This window comes from Vombatus ursinus, unplaced genomic scaffold (assembly GCF_900497805.2).
Source record: "Vombatus ursinus unplaced genomic scaffold, bare-nosed wombat genome assembly UNPS02014799.1, whole genome shotgun sequence".
Lineage (NCBI taxonomy): Eukaryota > Metazoa > Chordata > Mammalia > Diprotodontia > Vombatidae > Vombatus > Vombatus ursinus.
In genome coordinates, this window is record NW_020954577.1 from 39,765,228 (window position 1) to 39,780,760 (window position 15,533).

A 15,533-nucleotide genomic window follows, 5' to 3' on the forward strand; every position below is an offset into this window, starting at 1 on the left:
TTGTGACCTTCTGAATTCGCCGTGGAGAGACCCTGCCAGTCACTGCTTCCATCTAAACAAAAGGGAGTAATTTTCCCCTCCATCAACCTTTTGCTCTTCCCCCTTTGAAGTGAGAGTTTGCACTGCTCCTCATTTGCATTGAATGAATAGTCCCTTAGCAACTGTAACACTTGGGATTACTTGTTTCAGATACAAAACTGAATTCTGAAAGGACCTTTGGAGTTACAGAAACAAGTTTACTCGGGTGTTACTTTAAAAACATTTAAGCAAGATTTTTAAACAGAATTAAAGTGAGTTCGGCATAGGGCATGATGGTTGGGTTTAGGGTTGAAGTGGAGACTTGTTTATCTGCAGGCTAAGTGTAATAACATCTTCTGTTATTTTTATTGTTCAGAGGGAAGCTTTATAAAATACTGTGACTAGTTTTTGTTAAACTCTCGGAATCTTTCAGGGGCAGAAATGTCAGTAAGTGTTATACAGACAATTCCATTCAGTTGAATAAAGGCAGACTAAGCGCTCACTGGCCCCAAAGCACTATTTTAGGTGCTAGAGATATAAAAACATGAACTACACATGCCTGCCCTCAAGAAGCTTACATTCTACTGGGAAGATATACCATGGTCACAAATAGGTTAGTAGAAAGTATGCTATTTCAGAAGAGGGAGGGTCCTACCAATTTGGATACAAACACTATTTCCCCAATGGAAAGGATTTCAAAATTCATATGGTAGAAAATGTACAACTCAGATATGTTCCTCTAGCCTTGCTCTAAACAATGTTCCTAAAACTAGTGAAACTTTTACTAGTTTAGGCTATTGTAAAAGGGAGTTGGGTGTTTGTTTTGCCTCCAGCTGTTTTTTAGGTTCCTATCTCTCCCGAGCCAGCACTCATGAAGGAAAAAAAATTAACAAAGTAAGCATCAGAGAAAATAAAACGTGCTTCTTTCTCCACATTACCACTCTTTGCCTTTTCCCTACAACCCATTGGGCATAATTAGAGATGAAAACAAGGATTAAATGAAGCATGGGGATCTAGGTTCACAGCAGCAAAGTTTTCTTTGAATCCATCTTTATCTGCTGGGACAGCGGCTGTTAGGAAGGTGACTCCTCAGATTTGCCCCTTCCAGAAACTGCCAATCCATCCCTCTTGGCACAGAATAGAGCCCCAAAGCAGCAATGAGAATCATCCTATATACAACTGCCATTGAAGTTAATGAGGTGAGGAATTATTCTTACTTCTTCTACACTCTGGTATTTATTTACACATTTAGAATGTCAGCATTCACTTAAAAGTACTGTGGTAGTTTCTTAACAATATCATCATTTAAAAAATGAATAGGGGTGTATTAAATTGAATTTTCCTTTTTTTCCTCCCTCCTTGTTCCTGATTCCTGTAATCTGATAACAGGGACTTAGGAAATGAGAGAGGCCCATTTGTACAAGCCAAATCTACAGAAATTAAGCCAGTCATTAAACAATTAAAACCATTGTTCAGGCTGCTTTCTTCAGCATAATGCCACAGGAAATCATAGGTGAGCTGAGGAAATTCCGATAACCCTTAGGATGACGTAAAAATGCAGAACCATCAGATTGAGGGGAAACTGATGTTTGGTCATTTCACTTTCCCTGGTTCCACCCATGCTGCCATTTGTTTTTCTTGAACTGATTTTTAAAAGTCCTTCAAAAGCATGGTATCTGAGCTATAGCTGGTGTACTTATTAGGTGGGGTAGGGAAGCTGTGCTTAACACTGTGAGATAAGGTGCAAGGATTGAGGAAGTAACTTTTCCAATCCCCTACCTCTATCTTGGCACCCTGGGAAAAGTTGACAATTGTCTCTTGCTCCTTAGAGCTCTTTCAACATTAATAACACTGTAGTCAGCAACAAAATTTAATTCACTGTAATGTAGGTACCTTTGACTTTAGCTCCTATTTCTTTACTGTACTAGACTAATAAAAAGATGTGGAATGATAGAGGGCTAGGAGCTGAACCCTGAATTCTCTTCCTGGCTGTGTCACTAACTATTCTTGAAGTTACTATTCTAATAAAAATAACAACAGTAGCCCTACATGCCTCACAGAGTTTGAGTGAGATGAAGATGAATGTGAAATTGCTTTGAACAGTGTAAGGCTTCCTATACTTACTCTTCCATTCCTGTGACAGCTGGGGAAGAGAGTAGGGCTGGGAATCAGAAGACCTGAGTCTGCGGCTGCTTCATTGTGTGACCTTGGGGGAGTCACATCCTCTCTGTGCCTTAGTACTAGGAGGCTGACTCCCCAGATTTGCCCCCTCCTGAGATTAGCACTCCATCCCCCTTGGCACTGAATCAGTCCCTACAGTAACAACAAGAATCACCCTAGATACAACTCCCATTAAAGTTAATGGGGAAGGAATTCTCTGGACTTCTACTATGCTCCACTTCTTCGTTCTGAAAGCTCACTCAAGCCCTGGATGTCATGTGTTGGGAGCACCCTCCTCCCCTGTGGTCTTTCTTTATGATTGGAAGGCTACTCCCCAAATTCCCATAAAAGGAGGGTACCCAGACCAGACTCTCTTCATTTCCCACCAGACTGTGCTCCTCTGGATTTCTCCCTGTGCCTAGTACCTTCTTCCCTCTCCTCTTTTGTGACTTCCTTTAATGTGTCAATTTCCCTCATTAAAATGAAACTTTCTTGAGGGCAGGAACTGTCTTTCTTTCTACTTGTATGTGTATTTCCAGACCTTAATATCATGCCTGGCACATAGTAAGCATTTAGTAAATGCTTATTGACTGGATTGAATGACTGTAATATGAAAGGGTCGCACTCAATATTTTAAAGTGATTTCTAACTCAGTCATCTTGTATTTCTGAATTAAGGACTCTAATTAAGGAAAGGTGTTGAAGAAAGAAATAAACACAGTACTTCCAATTTGTAGATGGAAAACAAAAATTCAGAAAAAGTTAAAAATGATATAAATGACTTTGCTTTGCCTCTATCACTCAATACATACAGTTGAAGAAAGCATAGAACTACCTTCTCTTGGAAGGAAGGTCATTCAAGGTGCTCACTTCTCATCCTGTGATGAAAATCCATTAAATGATTGCGAAGCTTATCATTATGGTCTGCATGAAACTGTGCATCCCTTTACTAGCTTACCAATCGTTAACTTTCAGTGTTTGCTCCTAGCTTCCCCTGCCTATCCCATTGGAATAATAACAACATCATGAATAACAAAACTTTATAGAGCACTTCAATTTGTTTTCTTTTTTCTTGCTGAGTACTTTATATATATTATCTCATTTGAGTTTCACACCAGTTCTTTGGGGTAGATAATACATGTGTTACTGTCCCTATTTTATGAATGGGGAAACTGAGTCTTTAAGTAATAAATGTGACTTGCTCAAGGTTACCCAGGAAGAAGTGAGATTTGAACTCAGAGCTTTCTGAGTTCAAAGTGCTTTTTCCAAAGTCAGTATTCTGTCTTCTCTAAACATGGCATGAGCATATGAGCTGCTATCCTGGAAAAATAAGCCCCATATTCTATGCAATCCAAGATTTTGTCTCTGATGGGGCATGAAAAGGCATTGTGCGGGAGAGTATGGTTCATCTCATGAGATATATGTGGTGGAAAGAATATAATGAAAAAAGCAGAATGAGGGATAATAAACAGTTTGCAGTCTCCATCAGTGCCCATGGAACACCAACAGAACTATAAAATGGTCCAGCATAATGGAAGCCCCCTGTTGAGGATGTACATGGACATAGACATAGATAAGAGTCATGTAGAATGGGTCACTATCTGTATCACTGAAGGGAGTGTCCACCTCCAAGATATCTTATGTCCATTGAGGTAATAAAACATTTAAATATTGAAATAAAACATAGGTTAGAATCCCATCTCTGTTCCTAGTATCCACAAAACCTCAGGCAAATCATCTATTCTCTCTGGGGCTCAGATTCAAATCATTTCAATCCAACAAGCATTTATTAAGTGCCTACTATGTATGCTACTCTGATCTAGGCATCAGACACAGGCATGAAAAAGAAACAGTCTCAACCACAAGGAACTTACATTCCTCTTCTGTGGAATGAAGCAGATGGAGTGGGGGAATGCAAATCCTAAGGCAGCTTTAAATGTTAGGAGTAGATATCTCTGGGGGTTATTGCTTTATCCTTGTATCTCAGATCTATCCCTAGATAAAATTTCAAAATCATTGAAGTTACTTTACATTGCTTCTCCTTCCTTTTGCAATTATCTTGTGTCCCCTTTCCAGTGATTTCCTATTGCCTGCTAGATGCCCAGGGTCTACTCTATGGTATGCCACCTGTGTCTGCTTTGGCCTATAGACTTTTCATTCCCTCTATCAAAACTTATATATTCTGTGGCCCATTCTCTCAATATTCAACCCACTGCTGGCTTTTTCTAATAACATTCTTGATGCAGAATTGTCAGCCTTTCAACCTAAACCATCCTTCCTTTCTTTATGAATTCCCACATAAAAATGATTGATCATTCCCCAGGACAATTTATTTCATGCTTACTGTGTTCCTTGGTCCACAAAAATTTCCTTCATATTTGTACAGTATTATGTGGGCTTATGAATGGTAAAAATGCCCCTTAACCACATGAAAATTATCCATATTTGTTTATCTAGCTTTCCTTTCTTTGGGAATTGACTTCCATAAGATTTCAAATAAAGAGTAGAGACTTAAAAGTATCTCATTAGTACAAATATAGAATTAGACTTTCTGCTGGGACTGTAGGGGGAAAAGACCAATTATAAGACTCATTTTCTAAATCCAAACTATAATTTGAAGCTGGAAAAAATTTGTAATAGGCATTCCCAGATTCTGAAATTGCTTGTGCAATTTTTCTCTATTTATAGGGACAATCAGGGACCTACAACCCCAGCTGTCCACATACGATTTTTGTGGGCCTACTTGAATAATCTAGTCCAACTATAGTGAAATTTTTGGCCGGAGATGTTGAATGATTATGGGGGTTATTTTGCTGTGGTATACTCCTGTGCCTGATTAGAGTGGCCTGTAAACAGATAAAGCCATCACATTAGGCAGAAGGATTTAAAAAGGCCTGCCTCTTAATTACCATGTATGACTCCAGAGAATTTTTAGAAATGTTCCCTTTAAGTAATTTATTAAGTTCTCTTATCTACAAAGAGACTAAGGTCAGATGAGTCTATGGGCAGAATTGTATCAGGCTCTTTGCTTTCCATAGCTGGGGAAGAGCCTCAGTTATGCCATCTGTTACAGGGAGATTCCCTTAATCAGTTCCATTTGCTGCCTGGTCAGCCCCTCCCTCTTTTGAATGCTTTTAATCACCTATCAGAATCCCTGATTTCCTTCAAAAATCTGCTTAAACTACCTTCTATACAAAGCCTTTCTGGATGTTCTCAACTGCTAATGTTCTCTTCCTCCCAAACAAAAAAAAAAATCTGTTTTTTTTTAAATTTTGTATATATGTATATATATATACATTTATATTTATATTTATGATTATATATTATCCCCTTAATAGAGTCTAAGCTCTTATTGATTGCAGGAACTATTTTTTCCTTCCTTCCTTCCTTCCTTCCTTCCTTCCTTTCTTTCTTTCTCTCTCTCTTCCTTCCTTCCTTTCTTTCTCTTCCTTCCTTCCTTCATTTCTTTCCATCTTTCTTCCTTTCTTTCTCTTCCTTCCTTCCTTTCTTCATTTCTTTCCTCCTTTCTTTCTCTCTTCCTTCCTTTCTTTCTTTCTTCCTTTCTCTCTCTTTCTCCCTTCTTTCATTTCTTTCTCTTCCTTCCTTCTTTCTTCCCTCCCTCCCTCCCTCTCCCTCTCTTCTTAATACTGTGCTTGGCACATTTATTAAGTAGATACTTAATAAATACTTGTTAATTGATTGATCAAATAGTTTCTGCTAACTTCTTTATGTCATAAACCCCTTTGCAGTCTGGTAAAGTCTATAGACCCCTTCTCAGAATCATGTTTTAAAGGCATAAAATACATTGAATTACAAAAGAAACTAATTATATTGAAATACAGTTATCTATCTATACCTATACATACATTATATCTATCTATATCTATATAGTTCAGATACCCAAGCTTAAGGACCCCTGGATGTAACAAAAGATAAGATGTCTATGCCCTTCCTTAGTACCATTATGATTCAGGCTGTCCCTGACAATAAAACCAAAAAACCCAAGGGACGAAAGGGATATGACATACTCTCTGGGCCACTGAAAACTGGAACTGAAGGACTCTAGGTCAAGGAAGTGAGAGAGCACAATGGCAGCAGTAGTACTTCCTGCTGGGGCCTAGCCTCAAGTTGGGTTCTCCTCCTCCATGAGTAATGAACTAGCCACATCAAGGACCAGTCAGGACTCCCTGATGGTGACAGGACGTAGAACAGAAAAATACTGACTATAGGAATTTCACTATATTTCAAATATATGCCCAGTGCAACTGTGAGTTTAATATCAGCTGAGATCTGTTGTCCCCTTCCAAGAAGGGTGGCTTTGGGGAACCAAACAAACTCAAGTTGGGCTTTCCCCAGAAATTCCGAGTTCCAAGGAACTTCTGTACTGTTTGGTAGCTATCTGGGTCTAAGAAAGCAGCAGACATGTGGCTACACAATAGATCCATTATGTTTTGTTTATTGCTACCTTTGATTTTATGCAAAGAGTAAAACACTGTATTCAGTTAAGTCACGTTCTGTCTTTTCCTATGGGGAAGCAATTATGTTATGCCAAGATCATGAAGCCAAAGCTTAATTTTTAGTTTTTGCCAGTTGAATGGAGGCTTAGAACTAATTGATTGGGTAAGTTTATACTAACCCCACTTCCTCAGACTAGCAAATTGGTGTGATTGCCTAGAGAAAAGTAAAGATGGGGGACAGAATTCTTCTGCCCTACAAGGTCTATAGAGGGCCAGGGACATACCTGAGAGTTCTACTCATTAGAATAGAATGCATAATCATTAGGGTAAGGATGGAACACTCAGTCCCTCATCCTTTCTGCTGAATAGGATCAGGTTAGTGGCTAGCAGCAGCACCTGTTGGTTAAACTGACATCATGCTTTAAGCCTGCTTTTCTTCACCTTTCACCCCCTGCTCCTGGTTCTGTTGTATCAGCCAAACAGAAGAAATCTAATTTTCGTTCCATGAGCCATCCCTGAAAATACTTGAAGATCGGGTTTTTTTTTTCATCTCCAAACAAAACATTGCCAGTTCCTTTAATCAGCCAGTCCCCAGACATTTGTGAAGTATTTAGTATGCAGCAGGCACTGTGCTAAGCACTGGGGATACAAAGAAAAGTAAAAACAATGCCAGCTCTCAAGGAGATAACATTTTGATAATACGGCACATTATTAAGGCTCTTTCCCACCCTGGTAACTCAAGAAATTATCAGTGATTTTCTCAAAATGTGGTGCCCAGAACTGAACATAATACTCGAGGTATGGTTGACTGAGACTGAGTATATTGAGATTCTTATTCCTCTAGTCCTCTATCAATATACTCCACAGGGAGGAGCCAAGTTGGTAGAGTACAGGTTGGAGCCCAAATGAACTCTCCCAACACTCCCCTCCAAATAACTTTAAAATAATACCTTAAATCAAATTTTGGAGGTGCAGAGCCAACAAGAGGTCAGAGGGAGTTTCTATCTAGCCTAAGACAAGCAACAAGACAGATCTGTAACACCAAGGTGAGTGCAGGCCTGGGAGTAAGAGCACCAGCAGTGAGCCTTGGAGTCAGCTATGACAGCAGCTTTGGGAGTTAGCCCAGAGATAGTAAGGGGGTTTGTTCAATTGGTCAGAAAGAGACTACAGGGAACCTTTTACTGGCACTGATAGGCAACTTTATTGCCCATAAGCAATTCTGAGTCACAGTTCCAGAGCAGAGAGGAGTACTAGTGCTTCTGGCTACAGGGGAACAGGGTGAAGACCAGAGTGCAGACCAGGAGAGCAGTGACCACACCTCTCCACAGTTCACATCACCTTGGAAACATCAAAAATTTGCAGACCTCTAGCACTAACTCTGAAAACAGCAGCTCACAAAAGCCTGAAGCTGGGGACAGTGCTTCCCCACTCAGAGGTGAACAGAGTCCAACGTTAACATAGACCTCAAAGTCAATAAATGGACTGGGAAAATGAGCAAACAAGAAAAAAGGAATCTGACCATAAAGAGCTGCTACAGTGGCAGAGAAGGCCAAGAAACAAACTTAAAAGACAATAATGTGAAAATAGTTACAAGCAAAATCTTAAAGACAAATGCCAATTGGACTCAAGGCCAGCAAGAAAGAATTAAAGAAAGAGATAAGAATGATAGAGAAAAATTTCAGGAAAGAAATGACAGTGATGCCAAAAAAAATATGAAAAGGGAATTAATAGCTTGGTAAAAAGGCACAAAAATACTGAAGAAAGTAGCACTTTAAAAAACAGAACTGTCCTAATGGTAAAAGAGGCACAAAAATTCACTGAAGAAAAGAACTCCTTTAAAAACAGAATAGGCCAAATGGAAAAAAAAAAAGCAAAAAACTCACTGAAAAAAAATAATTCCTTAAAAATGAGAATTTGGCAAGTAGAAGCTAAGGACTCTATGAGAATTCAAGAAATTATAAAATAAAATCAAAAAAATAAAAAAGAGAAGAAAATATGAACTATCTTATTGGAAAAACAACTACCAGGAAAATAGATCCAAGAGAGATCATTTCAATGTATTGAATTATCTGAAAGCCATGATTAAAAAAAAAAGCCCAGACATTGTATTTCAAAAAATTATAAAGGAAAACTTCCCCAGTATCTTTGATCTAGAACATAAAAGGGAAATTGAAAGAATTCACAATCACCTCCTGAAAGAAATCCCAAAATGAAAGCTCCCAGGAATATTATATTCAATTTCCAGAGCTCCCAAGTCAAGGAGAAAATACTGCAAGCATCTACAAAGAAACAATTCAAATATTGTGGAGCCACAGTCAAGATCATATAAGATTAGCAGCTTCCATGTTAAAGGAGTGGAGAGCTTGGACTATGATATTCTAGAGGGCAAAGAAGCTAGGATAACAACCAAGAATGACCTACCTAGCAAAACAGTATAATCCTTCAGAGGGGGAAATGGTCACTTGATGAAATAGAAGATTTCCAAGCATTCTTGATGAAAAGATCAGAGCTGAATAGAAAATTTGACATTCAAAAAAAGGACTCAAGAGAAACATAAAATGGTAAACATGAAATGGTAATCATGAGGGACTCAATAGAGTTAAACTGTTTGCATGCCTATATTGAAAGATGATGCATGTAACTCCTAAGAATTTTACCATTATTAGGGCAGTAAGGAGTCTACATACACAGAAGTCACAGGTATGAGTCAATTATGTTCTTGGAGATTATACTGGCTTGATCTCCAAGAAAAAAAAATTGGGAATGAGAAAGAGGGATGCACTGGGGGTGGGGGGAAGAGAGAGGTAGAATGGTTCCTTGATTTAAATTTGTGGGTGAACTCCCATGAATGAACCCATGGACAGTTTTTGTAGGAAGTTTTAGCTGGGTCAATTTAATTGTAGTCAGGAATGTGCAGGAAATCTAGAATTAAAATGATCTCCTATTAATTGAGTCATAGTTTGATCAGCACTTCCTGTTCCTTCAGTTCCCTGTTGCTTTAACATGTAGTCCATGACTCCCTTTATGCACTGTTTGCTGTAACTTTGAAGACAGTATTTGGGAAAAGGCTTCACCAACATTACATGCTGGAATGTGAACATGGATCTCTGCCCTTTTTATGGTCTGGAAACGCCAAGTAACAATAAGTCTCTATGGAATGATACAATAAGAGGATGAATCACTTAACCAGACTTTTTTGCTTTGTTGTCAAAGGGCCAGAAGCCCACTCATTTTGGTATATGTACTGTGTGTGGTTATCTGATTAGACAGTTGGGCATTTTATTAAATGGATGGGTGTTTTTTATTAAATGAAAAATGAAGCAGGTCTGTGTATTTATCCCAGCATTCTGCCTTCTCTGATGTCAGTCTGTGCCAGATTCTTTTAAGGAATGCAAATCTGCTATCATGCATCTGGCCTATCTGCTGATTCAAGGAGGATCAGGGATTTCCTTCTTGGCCCTAAATGTGTGCACATTTGGAGGTTACCAAATGTTTGAATTCATTAGTTATAATTAGTAGTATTGGTGGGGGAGGGATAATGATCTAGACCTGTGATTTCATTAGTGTAGAGAGTTCCATGTATGTAAACTCTCTCTTCTCATTTGCAATTTAGTTTTAGAGAGTTGTCTGGGGACTCTGAGAGGTTAGGTGACTTCCTAGTGGACACTCAGTCCACATGTGTTGGAACCCAGGTCTTACTTCAAGGCTGGTCCTCTAGACACAGTGTGATAGGGCCTATTATTTATTGCTCATTAAATATCTATGTACATGGTTAAAGTGCTTTGCAAACCTTAAAGTATTGTATCAATGTAACTTATTGTTTTATGTATGTATAAATCTATATTATATATATAATATAATGTTAATTATTCCTCCTCTTCTTCCCACTGCTAGTACTATTACTACAACTACTACTATTATTACTACTACTACTACAATTAAACTGGTATTGTTTCAGATGATGTAATAAATTCATAACTCAAGAAGCAGTGACCTATTTAGCTAAGTTAGCTATATAATCTATTAATTTTAGTGTTTAAGATATTATTCCGTTTTAGGGATTCCCAACCATCATTTTCTGATGAATGTTTTGGCCTTGAAGTTTAAGGCTATTATGAAATGAAAGTAGTCTGTCCCTCTCCCTGCACTGGAATCAGAGAGCAAGTCCTGGCCAGACAGCCATGTCCTGAACAGTCAGTCAATGCAACATAATGTTAGAAGCAGGAAGAATCAGCTCCCCCCCTTTCCCTGGGCCCTCTTTTTTTTTTGACAAGATGTCAGAGATGGGTTTTTGGAATCGATAGTATTCATTCCTTCATTAACCATTCTTAGGCAAATTTGATTGAGAAATTTGCATGAATAGCAAAATTATCACCCTCCCTTTCACTTACTACTGAAAGACACTAAAGTATTTGGGTTCTGTCCAATCACTGCAGCACAGGGAAATGAAAGGGGTACTGAATTCTGAGTCAGAGGTTTCAGGTTCAAATCCTGTTCTGTTCCTTACTGTGAAACTTCAAACACCACTTTTTCTTTTCTTGGCCTCAGTTTCCTCATCTGCAAAATTAAAAGGTAAATTAGATGATCCATAGAGTCCTTTTTAGGTCTAAGTGCTTTAGGAATTACTGAATTACTGAAGTAGGGAATGGTGCCACTCCTCCCATTGGCCATGACTTCTTGTTCAGCCACAGCCTTGACATGCTCTCTTGGTATGGCTTTCATTTCAAACAAAGCTTGGGAAGATTCAGAGGTTGTCTCAATGCCACACTAGTTGGTTAGAGCAGTCCCAAACATTGCTGACACATTGCCTAAGGAAACCCTAGTATAAGTCCTGGGAAGTTCTAAAAATGAATCAATATCTGTCTTCCGTAGCTCTGAGCCCCCAGTCAAAAATCAAGTTCTGGCAAAATAATGGTTTTAAATATCTCTCTATTCTCTCTCTAGACACACTATCCTCATTTCATCCTCTCCACTGCATACTCAAGAATACATTGAAAATTCACAGAGAGAGTGAGTTAACAAATTTTATCACAACTGCCAGCTTAAGAGACAAAGTAAACATTTAAATACAGAAAAGTAATCAAGCTTTCAAGAAGCACTGTAAGCCTCTTGCTTGACAAAATAAAGCAGACTTTTGCCCTCTCTGAAAATAGAGGGGGAAAGTGAGAAAGGGAAAGGAAATATCACTAGCTTTAGTCTCAGGAGTCCTAATCAGTTCCAACTGCTCAGTGTCTGCCCCGGCTATACTAACTCTCATTAATGATGTGATCACATGGCCTCAGTCAGTCTCAAGAGTTCCAGTGCTCATTTACCATGATAGCTGCCCTCTTTTAGTAGCTTCTGCTCTCTCATTCCTGTGTGGCTTCTTAGATTATCCTTTCTAGGATCACTTAGTATGAGTGTGACTGATCTGTCAGTCAAAGTCAGGACCTACCAGTCTCTTTCCAGAAACTATAGCTTCATACTTTAAAAAAATGTTGTTAGGCTAATATGATCCCATTTTCTTCTTATTTTTAATGACCTTATTATATTCTCTGAAACAAAGGCCTATCTTTTTCACAACAATATTCTTCCAGTGGTTCTCTGTGGATATATGTTGGAATATTAGTCTCCAAAGAATTGTATTTGTGGGTCATCCATAGGGCAGTGGAGAGGTATATGATGGGTATAAGCAGGTTGCAACACATTACTAGTATCATGAAGAAGAAATAGAAAAATACCTCATTGGGGAGATGTACAACTAGAAAAGAAGATTGACCATTCATGGAATTTGAATAAGGGATAACTGATGAAAGTATTGTAGTAAGCTATAGAAGATATTTGTCCTACAAATAAATGCAAGTATGTATAGATCCCACTAATCTTCACAAATAAATATATTTGAAAGGGCTTCAACAAATGTTCTTTACTCAGTCTCACTTGAGCATAGAGATGATTCAGACCCCACAGAAAGTCCATTGACTATATTGTTGATGTCAACATAGAATAATGTTGTCAAACTCAAATAAAAATAGGCCCCTGATTTAGAAAACTACAAATTAATTTTACCTATATTGTATTGTATTTTTATCTACTTCATTAGATGTTTCCTAATTATATTTTAATCTGGTTTCGGCCTCACTCTTTGTGGGTTGCAAGTTTGAGACCTAAAAAGATCATCAATTGTTTTCCACTCAGCCTAGACCTTATGATTTTCCTGGCATGTGAGTAATATAATTGTGGAGAATGTGGATGGAAAAGTGTCTTCTCACTACATTTTCACCCAGTTCCTTTGCAATTTGTTAAGTAGGATTCTGAAAAAAATTACTTAATGAGACAAGAGGTTTGATGGAATTTAAAAGAAATTTCTGATTATAACTTAAATAAGAATGAAGCTGAGATAGCTAGGTGACTCAGTGGATAGAATGTTGGGCCTGGGGTCAGGAAGACTCATCTTCTTGAGTTCAAATCTGACCCCAGACACTTGCAAGCTAGGGGACCCTGGGCAAGTAACTTAACCCTGTTTCCCTCAGTTTTCTTGTCTGTAAAATGGGTTGGAGAAGGAAATGGCAAACCTCTCTAGTATCTTTGCCAAGAAAACCCCAAAAGGGGTAACAAAGAGTTGGGCACAACTTAAAGAACTAAACAACAACAACCAGAATGAAACTGAGAGTAATAGGATAAAGCAAAGGAGAAAGATGAGTTCAAAGGATAGAATTAAATACATAAAAGCTTTCCCTATGTTGCTGACTGGGTTTAGCTGGCTGGCATCTGAGTTTGAAAAAAAAGCTACCCTAGGTCTTTGGACTTTTAAGAACTGAGAACCTAGCAGTAACAACCCAGCCAAGACATTGTATTTAAGCATAAATAAACAGATGGTAGCAGAGACCACTCAGTAGAAGGTGGTGAGGTAGACATATCAGACTAACAGAAAAAGCAGATTACTACATTATCAGACAGCACTGACAGCTCTCCTACATCATGAGTTGTGCCTTGACATACATGTGGCAGGGCAACACATGTTCCCTATCTATGCATCCCCATCTTTGCATGCTTAGCTTGTTCACACATGTCCCCTGCATATATCCCCTCCCTTGTTGGTTATATGATAATCTATGGTAAAATGTAACTTTGTGCATATGAAGACAAATCTTTCTATTCATTTATATTTCTATATTATTAAATTATATATATTTCACTTTCTTATAATGAGCTTATGAGCTATGGTTTTGAATGAGTGCTTATCTATACCCACAGCATACCTCAAGCCTAGAATAGCTTTCACAGACACCATGTAAATATAAGGGTATCTCTGGGTGTTAAATCTACCTGAATAAGTCTTGTGGTATGGATAAGTGTTCTGCAGACTCCATTTGGTCCAGGAGGTTATTGCCAGAAGGCATGATGCCAGTCACAGCACCAGAGTCTATGTTCAGAAGATGATGACAACTTGGAAAATTCTGCTCTTGAATATGTATAATATTAAGCCTTTGTCTCTATGTCATCTATTTATCCTCTTTCAAGAAAGTCTAAATAAACCTGCATAACCACTTGCACTGCTGGAATCACATTCTTAATATCATTCATTTTAATATAATTCATCTTAAAGCACAGCTTTTGAGGAAAGAAGCTGCTCTCTCAAGTTCACCCCCTCTTAAAATCAGGTTGCAGTGGCCCCAGGAGAGGCTGTACTGTCTATTCGTATGGTATGCTAAATGTGACATTTGCAAAAAGGTCAAGATCGTGGCTGCTCACTTTTCCAGGGTCACTCTATTTCCAAAGGAGGTTATTAAATTAACAAAACAGAAAAGAAGTTAGACCATTGCTAGCTTAAAGTACATGAAAAAAATGCACCTTTGCCAAAGAAATGCCTTCCTCCCTAGATTGCTTGCAGTGGGAGGTTGAAATGGCCAGGTGGGAGTCACATATCTGAAAGTCAATGTAGAATTCAAGCTTTGAGCTATAAAGAGAACAGCAATGAAACTTGTTGATAGAAATACATTTAAACTATAAGGCATTGTGAACCCAGAACCCTAGACCTGTTTTATTTTCCTGTGCTTCTCAATTATTGCAGCAATTAACATCACTGCAAAGACCTGTGGGCAGAATGAAGAAACTATGAGGAAGTGTGTTCCCATGAGGATCTAACCCAGTGAGGACAATGGACAGTAACTACTCAGCATATAGTATTTGTTCCTAGAATATTCCAATCATAACTTAGTCACTGTGCCATATTAATGATACTTTCATCAATATCCTAAATTTGTACTTCTCTTGCTCAGGATTGTATTTTTTCAACTCTATACTATCCATGTTCATTCTTTGTATCCTCAGCTCATTTGTAATACTATAAATTAATGAGTTATATTTCACTTGGTTGGGAAGATGACTATGAAACCTGCTTGCATGCCCATATCCAATTCTTCCCTTATGTATATAAGTAATAAAAATGTTTTGACTAACCGAGGAAAAATGCAGAGGATTGAAATAATTCTTCAGCAGTGATACAATCTAAGATTTCTTTTTTTAGCTTGATGATGCCTTTTGATTTTATACTGGTTATTTCCTACATTCCCCAATATAATCTCCCTACCACCACATGAATTGAAGCCTCATTTGTCAACATTTAAACAAAAGTAACTAAGACAGCAGTTTTATCTGACAACATAACAACATTCCATACTCATAACTCCCCACCAATCTGCCAGGAGAATATAAGTTCTTTGAGAGCAGGGATTGCTTTGTTTTTGTATTTGTATCTCTAGCACCTAGCACAGGGCCCAGCACATAATAAGATAATGGATGAATTGAGGAAAGACTTGTGTTTCATCCTCTATTCTCCTGAATCCCTAACGGTTATTTTTTTAATGGTACAATAATATGGCATGGTATTCATACCGTCATTTGTTCATCTATTCTC